Here is a 20389-nt window from a genome sequence, read left to right on the forward strand (position 1 = left end):
CAGTTATTTGTCAATCATATCGCTCACACACACACTTCATGCAGTGGTTTCCAGAGAGTTTACATCATTCACATCAGTCCCTGCCCCACGGGGGGAGCTTACAATCTAAGGATCCTATCACATTCATAGACAGAAGGGTCAGTTGTAGGTTTAGGTTGCATAACGGAGTGATTGGAACCAAGGTGCATGATTTAGTGAATCTGGTGTTTGAACTACTGAATTGCATACTAGTGAAGAAGCACAGAATGCTAAGGTGTTTAACTCATTGCATGTTGGGAGGGACACCCTGATTGATAAAGCCTGGCTTTACCCCTCAATAGAGCAGTGATACCCCTCATCCTTCATGCTCCGAGTGAACAGGCACTACTGTCTGTCTTCCGTAATGAGGTATGCCTTCTTCCCCACATTACAGTCGAGCGTGCACTACCAGACGGGACAGTAGCGAAGAGCTTAGCTTCTGGCTTGTGAGTGTGAAAGGGTTTTTACCTTACAAGATATATAATCATTAAAAAAGTCCTACCTTCTGTTCTTCAAATGTGCCATCGTCATTTGTTCCATGTCATCGGGCTTCCTCTTCTTATTTCTTCCTCTTCTTATTTCTTCCTCTTCTTATTTCTATAGCGCCGTAACATTTTATGCAGTGCATTTTACAGATTATACATCATTCACATCAGTCCCTGCCCCACTAGGAGAGCTTACAATCTAAGGATTCTATTACGTTCATTCACAGTAAGGTCAGTTATTTGTCAATCATATCGCTCACACACACACTTCATGCAGTGGTTTCCAGAGAGTTTACATCATTCACATCAGTCCCTGCCCCACGGGGGGAGCTTACAATCTAAGGATCCTATCACATTCATAGACAGAAGGGTCAGTTGTAGGTTTAGGTTGCATAACGGAGTGATTGGAACCAAGGTGCATGATTTAGTGAATCTGGTGTTTGAACTACTGAATTGCATACTGGTGAAGAAGCACAGAATGCTAAGGTGTTTAACTCATTGCATGTTGGGAGGGACACCCTGATTGATAAAGCCTGGCTTTACCCCTCAATAGAGCAGTGATACCCCTCATCCTTCATGCTCCGAGTGAACAGGCACTACTGTCTGTCTTCCGTAATGAGGTATGCCTTCTTCCCCACATTACAGTCGAGCGTGCACTACCAGACGGGACAGTAGCGAAGAGCTTAGCTTCTGGCTTGTGAGTGTGAAAGGGTTTTTACCTTACAAGATATATAATCATTAGAAAAGGCCCTAAAGTCCTAATAACCAAGATTCTAGGGAGACCTAACATATTAGTAAATCTTGAAAATGTTGCCCAGAAATACAACCTTAGTAACTGCACTGAAAGGGAAGCTTTTGAGGTGTCACTAAAAAAAAATATTTGTGGCATCAGAGAGATGAAATCATCCACAGGCAAGATGAAAGTATCTCATGGAGTCATCACACACCACAAATTTTTTGGCGCCCTGTCCTTCACCTAACACCTCAATTGCCTACACCTCCCAAGTGCAGCGCAAAAAACCCCAAACTAAACACTGCATAAAACTCTTATTATTGCCCTGAACCAATAAACCATATGTATAGTATATCAATTTTGCACAAAAGGGAACATACATTTTTACAATAAATCTTATCAGTACACACAATTTATTACCCTTTCAATAGTGCAGCTTTCTTAGGAGCTACGTTCTTAGCATTTAAAGAGTTAAAAGGCACTACTGTCTGTCCTCCATAAAGGGGTAAGCCATTTCCCCCACACTACAGTCGAGCTAGTGCTATCAGATGGGACAGCAGCGAAGAGCTTAGCTTCTGGCATGTGAATGTGAAAGGGTTTTTACCTTACAAGGTACATAATCATTAAAACAACTCATTGCATTGCACAGATTATACATCAATTCACATCAGTCCCTGCCCCACGGCGGGAGCTTTCAATCTAAGGATCCTATCACATTCATAGACAGAAGGGTCAGTTGTAGGTTTAGGTTGCATAACGGAGTGATTGGAACCAAGGTGCATGATTTAGTGAATCTGGTGTTTGAACTACTGAATTGCATACTAGTGAAGAAGCACAGAATGCTAAGGTGTTTAACTCATTGCATGTTGGGAGGGACACCCTGATTGATAAAGCCTGGCTTTACCCCTCAATAGAGCAGTGATACCCCTCATCCTTCATGCTCCGAGTGAACAGGCACTACTGTCTGTCTTCCGTAATGAGGTATGCCTTCTTCCCCACATTACAGTCGAGCGAGGCTATCAGACGGGACAGTAGCGAAGAGCTTAGCTTCTGGCTTGTGAGTGTGAAAGGGTTTTTACCTTACAAGATATATAATCATTAAAAAAGTCCTACCTTCTGTTCTTCAAATGTGCCATCGTCATTTGTTCCATGTCATTTGGCTTCCTCTTCTTATTTCTATAGCTCCGTCACATTTTATGCAGTGCATTTTACAGATTATACATCATTCACATCAGTCCCTGCCCCACTAGGAGAGCTTACACTCTACGGATTCTATTACGTTCATTCACAGTAAGGTCAGTTATTTGTCAATCATATCACTCACACACACACTTCATGCAGTGGTTTCCAGAGAGTTTACATCATTCACGTCAGTCCCTGCCCCACAGGGGGAGCTTACAATCTAAAGATCCTATCACTTTCATACACAGAAGGGTCAGTTGTAGTGTGTGGGTTGTATAACGGAGTGATTGGAACCAAGGTGCATGATTTAGTGAATCTGGTGTTTGAACTACTGAATTGCATACTAGTGAAGAAGCACAGAATGCTAAGGTGTTTAACTCATTGCATGTTGGGAGGGACACCCTGATTGATAAAGCCTGGCTTTACCCCTCAATAGAGCAGTGATACCCCTCATCCTTCATGCTCCGAGTGAACAGGCACTACTGTCTGTCTTCCGTAATGAGGTATGCCTTCTTCCCCACATTACAGTCGAGCGTGCACTACCAGACGGGACAGTAGCGAAGAGCTTAGCTTCTGGCTTGTGAGTGTGAAAGGGTTTTTACCTTACAAGATATATAATCATTAAAAAAGTCCTACCTTCTGTTCTTCAAATGTGCCATCGTCATTTGTTCCATGTCATCTGGCTTCCTCTTCTTATTTCTATAGCTCCGTCACATTTTATGCAGTGCATTTTACAGATTATACATCATTCACATCAGTCCCTGCCCCACAAGGAGAGCTTACAATCTAAGGATTCTATTACGTCCATTCACAGTAAGGTCAGTTATTTGTCAATCATATCGCTCACACACACACACTTCATGCAGTGGTTTCCAGAGAGTTTACATCATTCACATCAGTCCCTGCCCCACGGGGGGAGCTTACAATCTAAGGATCCTATCACATTCATAGACAGAAGGGTCAGTTGTAGGTTTAGGTTGCATAACGGAGTGATTGGAACCAAGGTGCATGATTTAGTGAATCTGGTGTTTGAACTACTGAATTGCATACTAGTGAAGAAGCACAGAATGCTAAGGTGTTTAACTCATTGCATGTTGGGAGGGACACCCTGATTGATAAAGCCTGGCTTTACCCCTCAATAGAGCAGTGATACCCCTCATCCTTCATGCTCCGAGTGAACAGGCACTACTGTCTGTCTTCCGTAATGAGGTATGCCTTCTTCCCCACATTACAGTCGAGCGTGCACTACCAGACGGGACAGTAGCGAAGAGCTTAGCTTCTGGCTTGTGAGTGTGAAAGGGTTTTTACCTTACAAGATATATAATCATTAAAAAAGTCCTACCTTCTGTTCTTCAAATGTGCCATCGTCATTTGTTCCATGTCATCGGGCTTCCTCTTCTTATTTCTTCCTCTTCTTATTTCTTCCTCTTCTTATTTCTATAGCGCCGTAACATTTTATGCAGTGCATTTTACAGATTATACATCATTCACATCAGTCCCTGCCCCACTAGGAGAGCTTACAATCTAAGGATTCTATTACGTTCATTCACAGTAAGGTCAGTTATTTGTCAATCATATCGCTCACACACACACTTCATGCAGTGGTTTCCAGAGAGTTTACATCATTCACATCAGTCCCTGCCCCACGGGGGGAGCTTACAATCTAAGGATCCTATCACATTCATAGACAGAAGGGTCAGTTGTAGGTTTAGGTTGCATAACGGAGTGATTGGAACCAAGGTGCATGATTTAGTGAATCTGGTGTTTGAACTACTGAATTGCATACTAGTGAAGAAGCACAGAATGCTAAGGTGTTTAACTCATTGCATGTTGGGAGGGACACCCTGATTGATAAAGCCTGGCTTTACCCCTCAATAGAGCAGTGATACCCCTCATCCTTCATGCTCCGAGTGAACAGGCACTACTGTCTGTCTTCCGTAATGAGGTATGCCTTCTTCCCCACATTACAGTCGAGCGTGCACTACCAGACGGGACAGTAGCGAAGAGCTTAGCTTCTGGCTTGTGAGTGTGAAAGGGTTTTTACCTTACAAGATATATAATCATTAAAAAAGTCCTACCTTCTGTTCTTCAAATGTGCCATCGTCATTTGTTCCATGTCATCTGGCTTCCTCTTCTTATTTCTATAGCTCCGTCACATTTTATGCAGTGCATTTTACAGATTATACATCATTCACATCAGTCCCTGCCCCACAAGGAGAGCTTACAATCTAAGGATTCTATTACGTCCATTCACAGTAAGGTCAGTTATTTGTCAATCATATCGCTCACACACACACTTCATGCAGTGGTTTCCAGAGAGTTTACATCATTCACATCAGTCCCTGCCCCACGGGGGGAGCTTACAATCTAAGGATCCTATCACTTTCATAGACAGAAGGGTCAGTTGTAGGTTTAGGTTGCATAACGGAGTGATTGGAACCAAGGTGCATGATTTAGTGAATCTGGTGTTTGAACTACTGAATTGCATACTAGTGAAGAAGCACAGAATGCTAAGGTGTTTAACTCATTGCATGTTGGGAGGGACACCCTGATTGATAAAGCCTGGCTTTACCCCTCAATAGAGCAGTGATACCCCTCATCCTTCATGCTCCGAGTGAACAGGCACTACTGTCTGTCTTCCGTAATGAGGTATGCCTTCTTCCCCACATTACAGTCGAGCGTGCACTACCAGACGGGACAGTAGCGAAGAGCTTAGCTTCTGGCTTGTGAGTGTGAAAGGGTTTTTACCTTACAAGATATATAATCATTAAAAAAGTCCTACCTTCTGTTCTTCAAATGTGCCATCGTCATTTGTTCCATGTCATCGGGCTTCCTCTTCTTATTTCTTCCTCTTCTTATTTCTTCCTCTTCTTATTTCTATAGCGCCGTAACATTTTATGCAGTGCATTTTACAGATTATACATCATTCACATCAGTCCCTGCCCCACTAGGAGAGCTTACAATCTAAGGATTCTATTACGTTCATTCACAGTAAGGTCAGTTATTTGTCAATCATATCGCTCACACACACACTTCATGCAGTGGTTTCCAGAGAGTTTACATCATTCACATCAGTCCCTGCCCCACGGGGGGAGCTTACAATCTAAGGATCCTATCACATTCATAGACAGAAGGGTCAGTTGTAGGTTTAGGTTGCATAACGGAGTGATTGGAACCAAGGTGCATGATTTAGTGAAACTGGTGTTTGAACTACTGAATTGCATACTGGTGAAGAAGCACAGAATGCTAAGGTGTTTAACTCATTGCATGTTGGGAGGGACACCCTGATTGATAAAGCCTGGCTTTACCCCTCAATAGAGCAGTGATACCCCTCATCCTTCATGCTCCGAGTGAACAGGCACTACTGTCTGTCTTCCGTAATGAGGTATGCCTTCTTCCCCACATTACAGTCGAGCGTGCACTACCAGACGGGACAGTAGCGAAGAGCTTAGCTTCTGGCTTGTGAGTGTGAAAGGGTTTTTACCTTACAAGATATATAATCATTAGAAAAGGCCCTAAAGTCCTAATAACCAAGATTCTAGGGAGACCTAACATATTAGTAAATCTTGAAAATGTTGCCCAGAAATACAACCTTAGTAACTGCACTGAAAGGGAAGCTTTTGAGGTGTCACTAAAAAAAAATATTTGTGGCATCAGAGAGATGAAATCATCCACAGGCAAGATGAAAGTATCTCATGGAGTCATCACACACCACAAATTTTTTGGCGCCCTGTCCTTCACCTAACACCTCAATTGCCTACACCTCCCAAGTGCAGCGCAAAAAACCCCAAACTAAACACTGCATAAAACTCTTATTATTGCCCTGAACCAATAAACCATATATGTAGTATATCAATTTTGCACAAAAGGGAACATAATTTTTACAATAAATCTTATCAGTACACACAATTTATTACCCTTTCAATAGTGCAGCTTTCTTAGGAGCTACGTTCTTAGCATTTAAAGAGTTAAAAGGCACTACTGTCTGTCCTCCATAAAGGGGTAAGCCATTTCCCCCACACTACAGTCGAGCTAGTGCTATCAGATGGGACAGCAGCGAAGAGCTTAGCTTCTGGCATGTGAATGTGAAAGGGTTTTTACCTTACAAGGTACATAATCATTAAAACAACTCATTGCATTGCACAGATTATACATCAATTCACATCAGTCCCTGCCCCACGGCGGGAGCTTTCAATCTAAGGATCCTATCACATTCATAGACAGAAGGGTCAGTTGTAGGTTTAGGTTGCATAACGGAGTGATTGGAACCAAGGTGCATGATTTAGTGAATCTGGTGTTTGAACTACTGAATTGCATACTAGTGAAGAAGCACAGAATGCTAAGGTGTTTAACTCATTACATGTTGGGAGGGACACCCTGATTGATAAAGCCTGGCTTTACCCCTCAATAGAGCAGTGATACCCCTCATCCTTCATGCTCCGAGTGAACAGGCACTACTGTCTGTCTTCCGTAATGAGGTATGCCTTCTTCCCCACATTACAGTCGAGCGTGCACTACCAGACGGGACAGTAGCGAAGAGCTTAGCTTCTGGCTTGTGAGTGTGAAAGGGTTTTTACCTTACAAGATATATAATCATTAAAAAAGTCCTACCTTCTGTTCTTCAAATGTGCCATCGTCATTTGTTCCATGTCATCTGGCTTCCTCTTCTTATTTCTATAGCTCCGTCACATTTTATGCAGTGCATTTTACAGATTATACATCATTCACATCAGTCCCTGCCCCACAAGGAGAGCTTACAATCTAAGGATTCTATTACGTTCATTCACAGTAAGGTCAGTTATTTGTCAATCATATCGCTCACACACACACTTCATGCAGTGGTTTCCAGAGAGTTTACATCATTCACATCAGTCCCTGCCCCACGGGGGGAGCTTACAATCTAAGGATCCTATCACATTCATAGACAGAAGGGTCAGTTGTAGGTTTAGGTTGCATAACGGAGTGATTGGAACCAAGGTGCATGATTTAGTGAATCTGGTGTTTGAACTACTGAATTGCATACTAGTGAAGAAGCACAGAATGCTAAGGTGTTTAACTCATTGCATGTTGGGAGGGACACCCTGATTGATAAAGCCTGGCTTTACCCCTCAATAGAGCAGTGATACCCCTCATCCTTCATGCTCCGAGTGAACAGGCACTACTGTCTGTCTTCCGTAATGAGGTATGCCTTCTTCCCCACATTACAGTCGAGCGTGCACTACCAGACGGGACAGTAGCGAAGAGCTTAGCTTCTTGCTTGTGAGTGTGAAAGGGTTTTTACCTTACAAGATATATAATCATTAAAAAAGTCCTACCTTCTGTTCTTCAAATGTGCCATCGTCATTTCTTCCATGTCATCTGGCTTCCTCTTCTTATTTCTATAGCTCCGTCACATTTTATGCAGTGCATTTTACAGATTATACATCATTCACATCAGTCCCTGCCCCACAAGGAGAGCTTACAATCTAAGGATTCTATTACGTCCATTCACAGTAAGGTCAGTTATTTGTCAATCATATCGCTCACACACACACTTCATGCAGTGGTTTCCAGAGAGTTTACATCATTCACATCAGTCCCTGCCCCACGGGGGGAGCTTACAATCTAAGGATCCTATCACTTTCATAGACAGAAGGGTCAGTTGTAGGTTTAGGTTGCATAACGGAGTGATTGGAACCAAGGTGCATGATTTAGTGAATCTGGTGTTTGAACTACTGAATTGCATACTAGTGAAGAAGCACAGAATGCTAAGGTGTTTAACTCATTGCATGTTGGGAGGGACACCCTGATTGATAAAGCCTGGCTTTACCCCTCAATAGAGCAGTGATACCCCTCATCCTTCATGCTCCGAGTGAACAGGCACTACTGTCTGTCTTCCGTAATGAGGTATGCCTTCTTCCCCACATTACAGTCGAGCGTGCACTACCAGACGGGACAGTAGCGAAGAGCTTAGCTTCTGGCTTGTGAGTGTGAAAGGGTTTTTACCTTACAAGATATATAATCATTAAAAAAGTCCTACCTTCTGTTCTTCAAATGTGCCATCGTCATTTGTTCCATGTCATCTGGCTTCCTCTTCTTATTTCTATAGCTCCGTCACATTTTATGCAGTGCATTTTACAGATTATACATCATTCACATCAGTCCCTGCCCCACAAGGAGAGCTTACAATCTAAGGATTCTATTACGTCCATTCACAGTAAGGTCAGTTATTTGTCAATCATATCGCTCACACACACACTTCATGCAGTGGTTTCCAGAGAGTTTACATCATTCACATCAGTCCCTGCCCCACGGGGGGAGCTTACAATCTAAGGATCCTATCACTTTCATAGACAGAAGGGTCAGTTGTAGGTTTAGGTTGCATAACGGAGTGATTGGAACCAAGGTGCATGATTTAGTGAATCTGGTGTTTGAACTACTGAATTGCATACTAGTGAAGAAGCACAGAATGCTAAGGTGTTTAACTCATTGCATGTTGGGAGGGACACCCTGATTGATAAAGCCTGGCTTTACCCCTCAATAGAGCAGTGATACCCCTCATCCTTCATGCTCCGAGTGAACAGGCACTACTGTCTGTCTTCCGTAATGAGGTATGCCTTCTTCCCCACATTACAGTCGAGCGTGCACTACCAGACGGGACAGTAGCGAAGAGCTTAGCTTCTGGCTTGTGAGTGTGAAAGGGTTTTTACCTTACAAGATATATAATCATTAAAAAAGTCCTACCTTCTGTTCTTCAAATGTGCCATCGTCATTTGTTCCATGTCATCTGGCTTCCTCTTCTTATTTCTATAGCTCCGTCACATTTTATGCAGTGCATTTTACAGATTATACATCATTCACATCAGTCCCTGCCCCACAAGGAGAGCTTACAATCTAAGGATTCTATTACGTCCATTCACAGTAAGGTCAGTTATTTGTCAATCATATCGCTCACACACACACTTCATGCAGTGGTTTCCAGAGAGTTTACATCATTCACATCAGTCCCTGCCCCACGGGGGGAGCTTACAATCTAAGGATCCTATCACATTCATAGACAGAAGGGTCAGTTGTAGGTTTAGGTTGCATAACGGAGTGATTGGAACCAAGGTGCATGATTTAGTGAATCTGGTGTTTGAACTACTGAATTGCATACTAGTGAAGAAGCACAGAATGCTAAGGTGTTTAACTCATTGCATGTTGGGAGGGACACCCTGATTGATAAAGCCTGGCTTTACCCCTCAATAGAGCAGTGATACCCCTCATCCTTCATGCTCCGAGTGAACAGGCACTACTGTCTGTCTTCCGTAATGAGGTATGCCTTCTTCCCCACATTACAGTCGAGCGTGCACTACCAGACGGGACAGTAGCGAAGAGCTTAGCTTCTGGCTTGTGAGTGTGAAAGGGTTTTTACCTTACAACGTACATAATCATTAAAAAAGTCCTACCTTCTGTTCTTCAAATGTGCCATCGTCATTTGTTCCATGTCATCTGGCTTCCTCTTCTTATTTCTATAGCGCCGTAACATTTTATGCAGTGCATTTTACAGATTATACATCATTCACATCAGTCCCTGCCCCACTAGGAGAGCTTACACTCTAAGGATTCTATTACGTTCATTCACAGTAAGGTCAGTTATTTGTCAATCATATCGCTCACACACACACTTCATGCAGTGGTTTCCAGAGAGTTTACATCATTCACGTCTGTCCCTGCCCCACAGGGGGAGCTTACAATCTAAAGATCCTATCACATTCATACACAGAAGGGTCAGTTGTAGTGTGTGGGTTGTATAACGGAGTGATTGGAACCATGGTGCATGATTTAGTGAATCTGGTGTTTGAACTACTGAATTGCATACTAGTGAAGAAGCACAGAATGCTAAGGTGTTTAACTCATTACATGTTGGGAGGGACACCCTGATTGATAAAGCCTGGCTTTACCCCTCAATAGAGCAGTGATACCCCTCATCCTTCATGCTCCGAGTGAACAGGCACTACTGTCTGTCTTCCGTAATGAGGTATGCCTTCTTCCCCACATTACAGTCGAGCGTGCACTACCAGACGGGACAGTAGCGAAGATCTTAGCTTCTGGCTTGTGAGTGTGGAAGGGTTTTTACCTTACAAGGTACATAATCATTAAAACAACTCATTGCATTGCACAGATTATACATCATTCACGTCAGTCCCTGCCCCACAGGGGGAGCTTACAATCTAAAGATCCTATCACATTCATACACAGAAGGGTCAGTTGTAGCGTGTGGGTTGTATAACGGAGTGATTGGAACCAAGGTGCATGATTTAGTGAATCTGGTGTTTGAACTACTGAATTGCATACTAGTAAAGAAGCACAGAATGCTAAGGTGTTTAACTCATTGCATGTTGGGAGGGACACCCTGATTGATAAAGCCTGGCTTTACCCCTCAATAGAGCAGTGATACCCCTCATCCTTCATGCTCCGAGTGAACAGGCACTACTGTCTGTCTTCCGTAATGAGGTATGCCTTCTTCCCCACATTACAGTCGAGCGTGCACTATCAGACGGGACAGTAGCGAAGAGCTTAGCTTCTGGCTTGTGATTGTGAGGATTTGTAGCTTACAAGGTATTTAATCATTTAAAAAATCCTACCTTCCCTTTTTCAGATGTACCTTTTTTCATTTTTCCCATGTCTTCCTCTCCATATTAAGTCCAACTGGCTCTGCTGGATGGAATAGTAGTAGATAGTATAACTTCTGGCTTCCTCTTTTTATTTCTATGGCATCATCACAATTTATGCATTTCATTACACAAATTAGATGTCATTTAAACCAGTTTCTGCCCCAACGGAGAGTTTACATCATTCACATCACTCCTTTCCCCATGGGGGGAGTTTACAATCTAAGGATCCTATCATATTCATACACAGAAGGGCCAGTTGTAGCGTGTGGGTTTTATAAAGGAGTAATTAGAATCAATGTGGATGATGGAATGAATGTTGTGTATGAACTACTTAAATGTATACTGTTGGAGAGAAGGATTAATGAATGCTAAGGTGTTGCTGTGTAGAAGTAGAATTTTTGGAAGGTGTAATTGTGTTTGAGATGTAATGAAGTGGAATCAAGCACACAATGCTAAGGTATTTTCTTCTGTGGCATTTTGGATTAGGTGCCTGCAGGTTAGGCTCTGCTTTGGAAGAAGAAGCAGGGCCAACCGCACTCAGATGGATCCACAGGACCAGAGAAAATTAGTTAAAAAATATATTTTATTTGGACAAAGTTAAAAAGTGTATATTTGCATCTCCATCCGCCCTACGCATTTCGCACTCACGTGGGGCACTACCTAATTTTCTCTGGTCCTGTGGATCCGTCTGAGTGCCGGTTGGCCCTGCTTCTTCTTCATACCTTTGACGTACTACTCCCTAAAGCTGGGGGGCTGGGGCACCCGGACCATATTTAGTATTTGTTGAGACATTTATAATGTATTCTGGGGCATCTTGTTTCTCCTAACTATAGACTCTGCTTATACTGTACCTCCAACACTGTTGGTTCTTGCCCCACCTCCATGCTGTATCTGGATAAGACCTTATTCAAAAAATCGGAAAAATATGGACAAGCTAAAGAGGCTACACAGCACTCAGAAATCACACCAACCCCCCATGGGAGACTCACCACCTCCACAAGACTCAAACTACATTCATCATACTCTTCAAAATGCACAGTAGATGTTAGACTTTTAATAATCTACTACGCTAAGTTTGATGTGCAACAGCAAAACGTAATCACAACACCTTTTAGAATTGAATCTAATACTCAGGGACTGAATACTGGAGATTAGAGGATAATTAATGTAGATTACCAAATTAACACAACAGAAAACAAGATCAGCTATAGACTTAATTACTAAATTAAAATTAAATTAAAAATAGATAATCTAGATAATAGATCTTGGAGAAGTAAGTTTCATTGGGGTACCAGTGTCAATACGTCTGGCAGACATTCCCAAGTTTATCCTCAATATTCTCTGCAATTCTCTGAGTTTATAACATCAGTTATCTGACAACAGCATTGAAAGGGCACACGGGCTGGGGAGTGAGTGATCCTAGAATAGGAAAAGAAGTCACCCAGTTATGGCAGAATTGATCTTACAGGCATGTAGAAAAGTAAGAGATCTCCAGGTACAAGACCATAAGATACAGGTCTTTCAGGGCTTCTCAGCCAAAGAGAATTAACACCAATTTGCAGATACTAATTTCAAAACGGCATGCACTTTTCGCTTACATACCCAGCAAAATTAAGCATTAATTTGAATGGTTAAACACACATCTTCCTCAAACCCCAAACATCAAGGGAGCACTTGGGTTTATGCAGAAATAAACAAAAGGAAACTGTCACAATGGGCAGAGGCCATGCAACTAACAGACATATGGCGATGGAAAAACCCAGAGTAAAGTGTTCTCATGCTACTCCGCTATGCACAACACAATGTCCAGAATAGACCTGACCCTAGCCACAGGTGACTTAATACAACATGTACGAACAGCACAATATTTACCCTGAGGTATTTCTGATCATGCTCCTTTACTTGTCAACCTAGGACTACTTTCACCCAGGGAAACCAAACCCTGGAGATTAAGCCCACTATGGCTAGTTAATGACACAGTGGCAGAGGCATCAACCAAGGCTATAACAGTATACTGGGCCCTAAACACAGCAACTGCAGCCCCTCCCCATGGTTTGGTGATACCCCTTTATGCCAGAGAGATCAACAGATATAAATATAAGGCGGCTTTACAGCAATATCCTAGCAACAACTTTCCAGTAGATGAAGGCATAGACCCCAATAGCTACCCCTTCCCCTCTAAGCTGGGTAAGCTCTTTCAAGTATCTGGGTGTTACAATCACGAGGGATAGCACTAAATACACAGTATTAAACCTTACCCTGGTCACAGAAAGTAGTCAATCAAACTCATACAATGGGGGATTTTACCCCTGACAATATGGGGTAGTATCAACTTGATAAAAATTATTTATCTGCTAAAATTTTTGTGTATCCTCCACAATTCTCCTATGTACATCCCCAAAACAGTATTCCAACATATTGAACAAATGCAGTCTTCGTTCATATGGGGTAATAAATCCCCGAGATTTGCCAAGTCCAAACTAAAGGCCCCAATTGACGAAGGTGGACTGGGCTTCCCAGACCTACAATACTACGTCTTAGCCTCTCAATTGTACTATTTGGGCTGATGACTAACGCCAGACCCCAACAACCCTAACTTCCAATTGCAGGCTACTTTGGCAGGCTCAGCAGAAACCCTTTAATGTATACGTTATAGGAAAATAGCAGACCTGCAAGTGAGACAACCGATTCTTACCACCCCACACAAAGTTTGGACGGTGGTTCTGCGGATCACTCGCCTTAAAAACCCGTTACTCAAAATTGATTTACCTATTTTGGGCAACTCTCACCTTCCCCATTTCCAACAACTCCTAACATATATGAGGTGGCTAAGGGCCAGGATCAGGACTTTGGGCGATGCAGCGCTGGATGAGCAGTTGCTCACCAGAAAACAACTATTACAGTCTCATCCCGGAGTCCAAATTAACCAACTAGTGTACCAACAATTTAGGCATGCCTTCATAGCACAGTTCATATCAACCAGAGCGGAAATGGTAACATCACCCTTTTTAGAGGCCCTTAAATCGCCAAACCAAAAATGGTTACCCACCTATATGGGAAATTACTCTCCGCAATTCCCGCACCATTTGCCAAAGCATATGAGGCTTGGCATGCAGATATCCCCACTTTAACAGCAGAAGAATGGAAGGAGAGTAAAGACAAAGCGTACCAGTACCTCATTGCTAATAGAGATAGGCTTATCCAGTTTAAGCTATTACATCGGATTCACATCACACCACTGCGCCTAAGCCAAATGGGTGAGATAAATAAAGCATATTGCCCAAAGTGTCAACAGCAGGCGGCTGGTTATATTCATATGATGTGGAACTGCCCTCAAATCAGTAAATACTGGGATAGAGTTATGTCCCATATCCAGGACAAAACTACCTTCCCCAAAATTATGTCTCCACAAGTCTGTGTACTGGGGGTGATAGATGAGATTGTCCCGCTAAATGCAAAGAGAGACCTATGGCGATCTCTACTGTTCCACGCCAGGAAAGCATTGCTTATGAAATGCATGGACCCGAAGCCACCTTCCCTCTGGTTTTAGTTAGCCTTAATAAACAAAAATCTCCCACTCATACAACTGACATACCTAGCTAGAGGGTGCCCGAACAAATATGGGAAAATCTGGGATGAGTGGACTGAGGCCAACTCATAGCAAACGCCAAGGTATACTAGGGCATCACTAGATAAAACCAACCCCACCTCTAATGTACTGGTGTGAATTGCAACTTGAACAAATGTTGAATGTCATGTCAATTATATACACTAATTGTACCTGAACCCCCCCTTCTCTTCTGTACCCCCCAAGTTTCAGAAAATTAAAAATAAATACTTATAAAGAAAGAAACAAAAGGACTTTGAAAGAGTACCTTAAAGCCACACGGCTACAGTGAAACTTCAATTTTTAGTACCCTGATTTTATATTTTAGATATTTTACATTGTTCTTTGTTTTTTTGTCCCACCAATTTATAATGCATTTCAGTGAGAGATTTTCTCTGATTTTATATAACGTTTTCCAGATTTCACATAAAAATGGCTGTTTGTTCTCTATGATTTTTATTATTAGTGAAAAAAAGAGGCTTAAAATGCTAACCAGTTTGCATGCCTTGGTTGTGCCTGTAAATAGTTAGTTCTAATTAGTCATACACAAGTCACTTATTGCTATAGCTTGTGTATGTGACTGCTAGAGAGGCCTGATTTTATATTTCCCTGGATTCCTACCCAACAGAACAGGAATGAGCTGTCCTGAAATGTTAAGATACTGAAAAACAGGAGCAAATATTGGTATTGTAAATATGTAATTAGATGATTGTTATTTAAGTTATAATGTCAATCTCTCTCTCTTAATTCTACTGTCTCTAGTACACAAGCCTGGCCCACAAAAGTTTTGGAAGGTCGAAGAGGCATTACCGGGTGGATGGAGCCAGGGCATACCTAATAATGCACAGCTAAGACTTCATGACAGAACAGTTAGATGAATACAGGTAACATCACAACCAACACGCTACACATGTTCAAACAACATATGAGACAGATAGTTTGGAATGTAGGTTGGTTGACCTCACCAATCAAAAGAAAAAGATATTAACAAATCTCAAGAAACTAAAACCCAATAGAATATTATTTTTAAAGACCCTCTGGAAATTAGGAGATACCAGTGTACTTAAAGCGGCATGGATACGTGAATTCCTATCAGCACTATATAAAGCCAAACAAAGGGGAGCAGCCAGTCTTATTTGCACATCTCTGCCAAACAAATTGGATGACCCGATATATATATACTGTAAGTCACTATTTAATATTGTGTAAATCAGATATCAGACAAAAAAAGACATGGTAGCCAACATATACAGTGGTGTGAAAAACTATTTGCCCCCTTCCTGATTTCTTATTCTTTTGCATGTTTGTCACACTTAAATGTTTCTGCTCATCAAAAACCGTTAACTATTAGTCAAAGATAACATAATTGAACACAAAATGCAGTTTTTAAATGAAGGTTTACGTTATTAAGGGAGAAAAAAAACTCCAAATCTACATGGGCCTGTGTGAAAAAGTGATTGCCCCCCTTGTTAAAAATAACTTAACTGTGGTTTATCACACCTGAGTTCAATTTCAAAGGTTATAAAGCCATTTCTAAAGCTTTGGGACTCCAGCGAACCACAGTGAGAGCCATTATCCACAAATGGCAAAAACATGGAACAGTGGTGAACCTTCCCAGGAGTGGCCGGCCGACCAAAATTACCCAAGAGCGCAGAGACAACTCATCCGAGAGGCCACAAAAGACCCCAGGACAACATCTAAAGAACTGCAGGCCTCACTTGCCTCAATTAAGGTCAGTGTTCACGACTCCACCATAAGAAAGAGACTGGGCAAAAACGGCCTGCATGGCAGATTTCCAAGGCGCAAACCACTTTTAAGCAAAAAGAACATTAAGGCTCGTCTCAATTTTGCTAAAAAACATCTTAATGATTGCCAAGACTTTTGGGAAAATACCTTGTGGAGACAAAAGTTGAACATTTTGGAAAGTGCGCGTCCCGTTACATCTGGCGTAAAAGTAACACAGAATTTCAGAAAAAGAACATCATACCAACAGTAAAATATGGTGGTGGTAGTGTGATGGTCTGGGGTTGTTTTGCTGCTTCAGGACCTGGAAGACTTGCTGTGATAGATGGAACCATGAATTCTACTGTCTACCAAAAAATCCTGAAGGAGAATGTCCGGCCATCTGTTCGTCAACTCAAGCTGAAGCGATCTTGGGTGCTGCAGCAGGACAATGACCCAAAACACACCAGCAAATCCACCTCTGAATGGCTGAAGAAAAACAAAATGAAGACTTTGGAGTGGCCTAGTCAAAGTCCTGACCTGAATCCTATTGAGATGTTGTGGCATGACCTTAAAAAGGCGGTTCATGCTAGAAACCCTCAAATAAAGCTGAATTACAACAATTCTGCAAAGATGAGTGGGCCAAAATTCCTCCAGAGCGCTGTAAAAGACTCGTTGCAAGTTATCGCAAACGCTTGATTGCAGTTATTGCTGCTAAGGGTGGCCCAACCAGTTATTAGGTTCAGGGGGCAATTACTTTTTCACACAGGTTTGGATTTCTTTTCTCCCTAAATAATAAAAACCCTCATTTAAAAACTGCATTTTGTGTTTACTTGTGTTATCTTTGACTTATAGTTAAATGTGTTTGATGATCAGAAACATTTTGTGTGACAAACATGCAAAAGAATAAGAAATCAGGAAGGGGGCAAATAGTTTTTCACACCACTGTATGCTCTGAATAGCCCAAATCAGGACATTTTTACTTGACCTAACTCAGAAACTTATGGAAACCCCCTCCCCAAACTTGATTTTGGGACGAGCAATGTTTTGGCTGGTTTCCTAGTTATTCATTCCAGCTTGCCTTGTAAAAATGTACTATACATACTTAAAATATGATTTTGTACAAATGCAATGCCATTTCCCCTAATATATGTCCCTAGTTCATCTGTGCAACACTTAAAGCTGATCTAAAGCTGCATCTGATAATCTTGTAACTGTCATTAGTGTTTCCAATCTGCAGGTTGGAAAGCCCTGATGTAAAGTGTTACTGATTCCAGCTTGCCTCACTGGACATGTTATTACACACACTTTAAACATGATTATAACTTGATTTATTACAAGTGCAATATCAGGGGGTATACTAGGAGTTGTCAAAATGTACATGGGTGTCTTTAGGTCTGGGTTGGTGTCTCTCTAGCATGGCTACTAGCAATCCAGCTTCAATATATTTTAGTATGTGTACTGTTAGTATGTGTACTGTATGGTATATTGCATTAGTGCATTAGATTAATTATCTTTCAAATTCTGTCCTACTCTCTAATATCATTTCCTCACCATTACTTCACCTTTAAGCATTAAGAAGACAATTATCTTAGAGTATATGATAGTTTTTTAAAGTTAATATCTTATTAGTACTGATTTTTATATAATTTCACACATGGTTTCAATATCTTTAAATAAGTATTAATACTGCAATGCTTAACCCTAGACAATAACAAAGTAAATATTGTATTTCATAGTAAAAGAGACCTGTGCTTATAACCTTCGTATACTTAAAGGATACATTTATTTAGCTCATTTCACTGATTTTACATTTACATATTTTTTCCTGGTCCTTGAAAATGTAAAGTGGGGTTTCTACTGTATGTAATTTCAGAGTAAAAATCTCTCACTGGCCAACACCAACCAATTATCATCACACCATGTAACAACCCAAAATTGATATTATCAAAGCATATATATAATGCAATGTTCCAGAGGTGAAGTAATAATTGTTTAATGGTTTTCACCTTTAAAATGTATATTTAGTATGATATAGAGAGTGACATTCTAAAACAATTTGCAGTTGGCTTTCATTTTTAATTTTTTAGTTATATTTTTATTTACCAACTCTCTAGTTTGCAGCAATCTGGTTGCTAGGATTCAAATGACCCTAGTAACTATGCACTGATTTGAATAAGAGACTGGAATATGAATAGGATAGAGCCTGAACAAAAGATAAGTAATAAAAAGTAGCATTAACTATAAATGTAGCCTTACAGAACATTTTTTAGATGGGGTTAGTGTCCCTATTTGAAAGCTGGAAAGTTAGAAGAAGGCAAATATTTTTAAAAACTGTAAAAAAAAGGAAAAAACAAAGGCAAAAGCAAAATATTCTTAGGAATTCGTCATTCTATAACAAGATTTAAAGTTAACAGAATAGTGAACCGCCCCTTTAAAGGAATTGTTCCAGTATGAAAATAATAACTGGCTAAATAGATAGGCTGTGCAAAATTAAAATGTTTCTGATATAGTTAGTTAGCTAAAAATGTAATGCATAAAGGCTGGAGTGACTGGATGTCTAACATAATAGCCAGAACACTATTTCCTGCTTTTTAGCTTCTTTGGTTTCCACTGATTGGTTACCAGGCAGTTAACCAATGAGTGACTTGAAGGAGGGCCAATAATTGTTGAGCTTTAGAATCTGAGCTGAATGCTGAGGATCAATTGCAAACCTCCACTGAACAGTTTATGTCCCCATGTGCCCCCCCCCCCTTAAAGTTGCTGACTGAGTCAGAGTAGAGAGCTTGAAAAGCAGGAAGTAGTGTTCTGGCTATTATGTTAGACATCCAGTTACTCCAGGCCTAATTATACATTATTATTTTCTAACTAACTACATAAACAGAAACATTTTTTATTTTGCATTGTTTATATATTTAGCCAGTTTTTGTTTTTACACTGAACTGTTCCTTAAAGCACCAGCTAGGCTTTGTATGCAATCGACAGTCAACACAGTCGTTTAGGATGGCAATAGCGGCATACAATAATGCTAGGGACAAGGAAAGTAGAGACTTCCCTTTAGAGCCTTGACACGGAGAAGGCATTTGATAAAATGTTATGGCTCTTTTACTTTAGTGCACTCCATGTTAGAATGCGGTGGTGACACCTTCATATATTGCATCATAAAAAAATTATACATGACACCCAACCAAACCATATAGGCATAAGCAGTAGTTATGCATCCTTTCTCTTCTTTTGTTTAACCTAAAATTAAGGCCTCTACTTAGGCTCCTTTTAGATATGACAGCATTCCAAGGCATCAAAATTGAATCACATGAAACAAAGCTACCAGGAATTTCGTTATATATAACCAAAGCCGAGGCTGTAGTATTCGACCTATATGTGCAATAATTCTAATTTGCCCTAGTAAACCTGTGCGTGCCATTCTCTGCCTGTCCAATTTTGCCTGTGTGCCATACTCATTTCCTGCTCTATTCTGCTGTTTAGTTATGTGACCATCACTATTTCCCTGTGCTGCATATGTTTTCCATATTTTGCGTACTCCAACTATCTGTTTGGGCATACTAGCTGCTTGTGTAACTCCATTGGTGTACTCTGCTTTCCCGGAAGCTACCTGTTTGTGTTCCATACTCTTCTTGTCCTCTATTGCTGCTTGCTCATATTCTTTCCCTGGTGTTTAACATGTATTTTCTGCTGTATGTGCAATACTCCTGCCTATGCTAACCTGTTCCGTCTTGTCATACACATGCATGTTCAGTTTTGCCTTTGTGTTGTCTTCTAACCTTGCTAACGCTATGCTGCTGTCCATGTGCGTATGCTCTACTTGCCCTATGTACCTGTGTGTGCTTATTAGCTCTATTGCCCCCTATTGTAGCATGTATGTGCTATACTCACTACTTGCCCTATGTTGCTGTGTGTATTCCATATTGTGCCTGTCCATATGCTGCCCTATGGTGTTTTTATAATTGTTTGCTGTCCTACTCTATCTTGTGTAGTGCCCTACTTC

At 41.2% G+C, this 20389-nt stretch overlaps 1 long non-coding RNA gene across 5 annotated transcripts in view; it reads left to right on the top strand.

Moving 5' to 3' along the window:
• LOC121393262 overlaps positions 1–20389 on the top strand; it is a 74232-nt gene that overhangs the window by 36896 nt on the left and 16947 nt on the right. The window contains exon 4 of one of the 5 annotated variants that reach the window (XR_005960919.1): positions 15424–15936. The exons of the other annotated variants lie outside the window; for them this stretch is intronic. This is a non-coding gene — a long non-coding RNA (uncharacterized LOC121393262). Of the gene's footprint in view, positions 1–15423; positions 15937–20389 lie in introns of those variants that run through there. 5 annotated transcript variants of the gene reach the window in all.

This window comes from Xenopus laevis, chromosome 4S, assembly GCF_017654675.1.
Source record: "Xenopus laevis strain J_2021 chromosome 4S, Xenopus_laevis_v10.1, whole genome shotgun sequence".
NCBI classification, from domain to species: domain Eukaryota; kingdom Metazoa; phylum Chordata; class Amphibia; order Anura; family Pipidae; genus Xenopus; species Xenopus laevis.